The sequence below is a fragment of the Geotrypetes seraphini genome, chromosome 10, assembly GCF_902459505.1.
Source record: "Geotrypetes seraphini chromosome 10, aGeoSer1.1, whole genome shotgun sequence".
NCBI classification, from domain to species: domain Eukaryota; kingdom Metazoa; phylum Chordata; class Amphibia; order Gymnophiona; family Dermophiidae; genus Geotrypetes; species Geotrypetes seraphini.
In genome coordinates this window covers 60,845,555-60,851,351 of record NC_047093.1, presented here as the reverse complement: position 1 = coordinate 60,851,351, position 5,797 = coordinate 60,845,555, and positions in this window count along the sequence as shown.

Sequence of the window (5,797 nt, the reverse complement as noted above, 5' to 3'; positions counted from 1 at the left end):
TTATGCAACAAAAGTAAATTCAAGTTAACCAACTTTATTGAAATATAACATAACTTGTCATTTAATATACTATAAAATGATTCCTAATTCACAAATATACTTCATCCCATCTCCCTCTAAGTGTACAAAGCCAAACACCACAATGTACAGCTTAGGTAATTTGTTTCCACTGTCACAAGTGACAAAATTTGGACTCGTGTTATAATACTGAAGAATGAATATGTTTGTGATGATAACAGAAAACATTTTTGTCTTTTTCCTGTGAGTCCAAGGATCATAGATAGTGACGCACAGTGAAGATCCTTTTTAAGTGCTCTTACATACGAGCATTCTAAAGAAAAGAGAAACATAAAACAGATTGCTCCTGCTACAAAACAGCCCAAAGATATTCAAATCAGTAACACATACACTTTACAAAATAACATAAGCCTGTGCTATATTGCCATTTTCTCTGCATTCATGTACTGAATAACAATATTTCCTTAATCCTTTCCTTAGACTATGTGTACCTCATATTGGAGAATGACACGGGGGTCAAATTTGTCCCCATAGGAACTCAATTTCCCTTTCATGTCTCCGTGAGTTTTGTCGCTGTCCAATCCCTGTAAGTTCTGCCTTAACTGCACAAGCCTCGAACACTTATGATTTTAAAGTGTTTGAGGTTTGTGCAGATGAGGACAGAGCTTGCAGGAATGGAGTAGGGACAGGAAAATAACTTTCAGGAATGGGACAGGAAATTGAGTTCCTGCAGGGACAGGGAAAAATTTGTCCCTGTGTCATTCTCTACCTCATATACCTAGTAGCACTGCCCAATTTGCATTGATTCATTTGGGTGAATCAATTTGAATCGATTTGTTTTCTGAGAAAACTGGACTCACTGGTTTAACGATCCCCACCCTCGTGAGCCCTGACATACCTTCAAGGCCTCCTAAAACAGTAACAGTGGCAGCAATCTGAATGGGCTGGTCCGCGGCTTTTCCTGCCAGGGCCTTCTCTCTGCCACATCACTGATTATGTCATAAGTGATGCAGTAAAGGTTAGCGCTAATGGGACAGGTCACAAAGCAACCCATTCAGAGTGCTGCCGTTGCTTTAGGAGCCTGGAGGTATATCAGGTTTCATGGGGGGAAAATCAGTAAGGTGCTGCTGCACAGGGGGATGGGTGGGAGAGGAGAAAAGCTGCTGCTCAGGGGGATGAGAGGGGAGGAAACATTCTGCACATGGGGGAGGAAGAATTGTTGGTGTGGAGAAGAAGGGAGAGATGAAATAAAGAGGTAGAAAGGTGTGAGGGAGAAATCCTTCATATTGTTGAGGGGAAGGAGACATGCATGGAAAAGAAAGAGGGTGAAATGTTGGACAAAGGCTGGAGGGCAGGGAGAGAGAAAGAAATGTTGCACATGGAGGGGAGGAAAAGAGAGATGCTGCATGGAAGGGAATAAAGAGGTTTGACCCAGGGCACAAGGCAAGGAGAAAGAGATGCTAGACAGTGGTATGACAGTGGAAGGTAGAAAAAAATAATTTTTTATTTTGTGATTACAATATGTCCGATTTGAAATGTGTATCCTGCCAGAGCTGGTGTTACACAGCGAACGTACCCTAGGACCTTAAAGAGAGAAAAAGTATTTTTTTAATTTGTTTACACCACAGCGCCGGCATGGGGTTGGTCAGTGAAAAGACTACAAAATAAACTTGCCAGGATGTTTGAGAAAAAAAAAAAAAAAGCATCCAATTGGGCAGGAAAAGTGAATCAAATTTAAAAAAAAAAAAGATTTAATAGGCTGAATCGAATCAAATTTAAAAAAAAAAAAATAAGTTTCCCCTAATCGGGCAGCACTACTACCTAGTAACAGAACTGTCTGCCTGGGTGATAGCTCAGGTCAGATAACCATGTCTATCACTTTTAGTCTGAACACAATGCTGCAGCTGCAGCTCTTAGAAACATACTACAGAAGGTATATAAAAAATATTAAGCTACTCTGACAACTGCTGCCTCTGGGATCCATCCTGCTAAGTTACAAAGCAGTGATTCAGGAAGTAAGCCCAGCTGCGCAGTCTGCATATAGACATCTCTCAATAAGAAGTAAGGACCATAAACAATAACTGATTCAGTAGAGGTCAGGAAAATCTCAGAAAAATAAACAATGATTCATCAGTGGACAATGCATGCCTAATCAAAACATGGAAATGCCAGTCTAGCAATATATTTTTGCTCCCTTAATTTTAGAATTTAAAAAAATAAATCCATGTCTTCATGTATTATTCTATTGATAATATTGCTAAGAGATGGTCACTTGTACTACAAATGTCATTTCAGCTGTGCCTACAGATTAGAATAGTGCATGGATTGTGATTTTAATGTGCACTAACATAAAAAGAGCATCAAATTGTAAAAACAATACCAATTACTCATAAGTGATAGTATCATCAGACTACCACTAAGGGCACCATTTTGTCTGAAGGTGCCAGCAAGGGCAGGAGTAACAAGGAATTGCTCCTGTCCAGGGACCTTGTGGTAGGAGTAAGGGAGGGGGGAGATATAGCATTGTGGTCCAGGAGCATAAGATTGAACTCTGAGGCCTGATACTCCTGTAATGGTATAATAACCCCAGCTTTTGGCAAGAGTTAATTTTCCAGCTGTAACACTGACTTGCAGTGTTTACTGCAAGCTATGGTATAGAAGGTACACCGTTAAAAGCTGACAAGCATGCGCTGACAAAAATGCGCTGGACATGTGCGTGTCGCCAGTTTACCCTATTTAGTGCCTTAACTTTTAAGCTTTGAGGTTATCGCTATTCGGGAGTTTTCAGTGTAGTAGGAAACCCCCCCCCCCCCCCACACACACACACAACCCCAACGGGAGCGCCAGAACATCTAATTGTATATGTCCAGCGGCGGGTTTTTTCGGCATGTACTTGTCAGTGTGGCTTTGTCCACCATGCTTTTGATGTGTCACCATTATAGAATTTGCATAGTGATGAGCTGCTTTACAACTCATTACTATGCACTCTGTCGTGACTTAAATTACCATAATACAGGGATAACTAAACTATGTAAGTGCCCTTTAACACACTTAAGGAGCCTATAATATGACTTAGAGCCCTAAATAGCTTGATAACTTCCCTCCCCTAGAATGCATACATTGTGTTGTGCAAGACAGATTCAATCTTTACTCAGAAAAAAAAAAAATGCTCATGGCTGTACATTTTGTTATTGAGCAACAACCAACATATTAATTCTCCAGCGTTATCATTCCAAATGCTCATGTAACAGAACACTGAGAAATATTTTAGGTTTTCTGAGATATTCCAGATTTTATGATAGTTTTGTTATAGCTCTATTAAAAGTGGGGAATTATCATTAAACTGGACATTTCCATTTATTGCACTTATCACTCCTAAAAAATAGTAAACACTAGGAGTACTAAGAATTCTAATTCTGGAGTCACATACAGTGCTGCTACTAACTACAGATAATTGGGTTCCGTAACAAAACTGTGCGGCACATTGGCGCGCTGAGGACACCCTCCCCCCCATTATACTGTAAATTGCCATTTTCCTTCAGTTTTTGGGTAATTGGCAGTTTTCAGTGTTGTGGGGGGTTCCCCCCCCCCAACATGAGCGCAAACACTTGTCAGTTTAGGGGGGGTTCCCCCTCACCTCTCCGAGCGCTAACTAACAGTTTTTAGGTGGTGCACAGAAGGTCTGCATGGGATTGTCGACGCGGCAATGTCCTGTGTGGTTTTCACGCATCACCGATAACTATCCATGTGATCTGATGTGCCTTGATAATTACAGGCTTCAGGAAACAGTTATTGATATATGAATACCTTCTATATTAGTTAAGTGAGACAGTGGACCAAGAATATGCACTTTTGTCCTGAACTAACTGAAGAAATTACACCACCACAGCAGTGCACAACCTCAGCATCTGAAAACAATAGTTAACTCAGGGAAATTACTTTTTACATATTTTACAGTACCTAAAACAAAAATAAATAGAAATGCAATTGCATATGTAGTCTAAGCAGAAGCATATCATACTCCAACATCTCTTGGATCTGTATCAGAATCCTGTACCAAAGGGCACAATCCCCGTAATACTAAAAATGTGTGTACCCAAATACACACAACTTGTAAAATAAGGTCAGTTGTGTGTGTAACATATCAATTATATGTTGATTGGCCTTAACAACTAAATTACTGGTACTGACAGTTATACATATATTTGCTCTTTAGTCAGTATTCTATATGTTGTATACTCAAGTTCCTGAGTGCACAGGCTATAGCATACTAGTTGTTTGTTTACCTAATTGCCTCCTGTGCATTTAGCATTTGAACAGAAATAAAAATAGGTCAAACATGCTGAATTATGACAGCTCTTTTACTAAGGTATGCTAAATCGGTTAGTAAATCTAGTTTAGCAAAATTCAAATCCAGAAAAAAACAATTTTTGAAAAAATCTTAAAACAGGTTTGTAATTGAAAGCTATTGTTACTGAACAAAATGTTCCTTTTTCTTTGCGAATGAAGCTCCTCTCCTTCACTTCACATCTTTGCTTTGCCTTCTCCTTGCTGAAATGTAAGCAAACCAACAACAAAAAAACCCATATCATCCACAAATGTTACAATAGCAAACTTTCAATATTTTCTACAATATTTACTTTCTCTATGATGTGCAAGGGCGGTCAATCAAGTATTAACTAAACTTTGAAACTTTTAAATACATGACAAGCAAAGAAAGATTAGGTTCTTTGATAATCTTTATCTTAAGACAAGCAGGAAGCATATTCTCACATGTGGGTTATGTCACCCAAGGAGCCTGGTACGGACAGTGAATAGTGCACCAGAACTTTAAGAAATCCAAAACTTTCAGACTTCCTGCTACCGCACATGCATGAGTGTCTTCCCACCCTACAAGGGCTCGTGGTACCTCAGTGTGGACATGGTTTACATCATGGTACCTTCATCCGCTTCACTTTCTTCAGTTTTGGATTACCTTCTCCATCTTTCTACGTCTGATCTCAAAACTACTTCAGTCAGAGCACACCTTAGTGCTATTAGTGTTTTCCATGCTTCTATTAACGATAAACCTCTGGATACTCATCCTCTGGTTTCTAGGTTTATGAAAGGACTTTTTAATTCAAACCTCCACCGAAAGCCTCCAGCTGTTGGGATCTTAATGTAGTCCTTGCCAAGTTAATGAAACCTCCCTTTTGAACCACTAGAGTCTGCTCATCTAAAGTTTCTCACTTGAAGAGTTGTATTTTTGATCGCTATTACTACTGCTCATCAAGTCAGTGAACTTCAAGCACTGGTTTCTGATCCACCTTATACAGTTTTTTACCATGACAAGGTGGTTCTTCACACTCATCCTAAATTCCTTGCAAAAGTTGTTACAGAATTTCATCTCAATCATTCCATTGTACTTCCAGTCTTCTTTCCAAAGCCTCATTCTCATCCTGGAGAAGCAGCTCTTCATACATTGGACCGTAAGTGTACTCTAGCGTACTATCTTCCAAGAACTAAGTCACACAGGACTTCACTTCAACTGTTCATCTCCTTTGATCCCAACAGACTTGGCCGTCCTATTACCAAGAGAACTATTTCTACATGGTTGGCCTGTATTTCCTTCTGCTTTGCTCAGGCTGGGTTACACTTCACGGAACATGTTACAGCACACAAAGTTCAAGTGATGGCAGCCTCAATGGCCTTCTTATGATCTACTCCCATTGATGAAATTTGTAAGGCAACCACTTAGTCCTCAATTCATACTTTTGAATCTCACTACTGTCTAGAATCC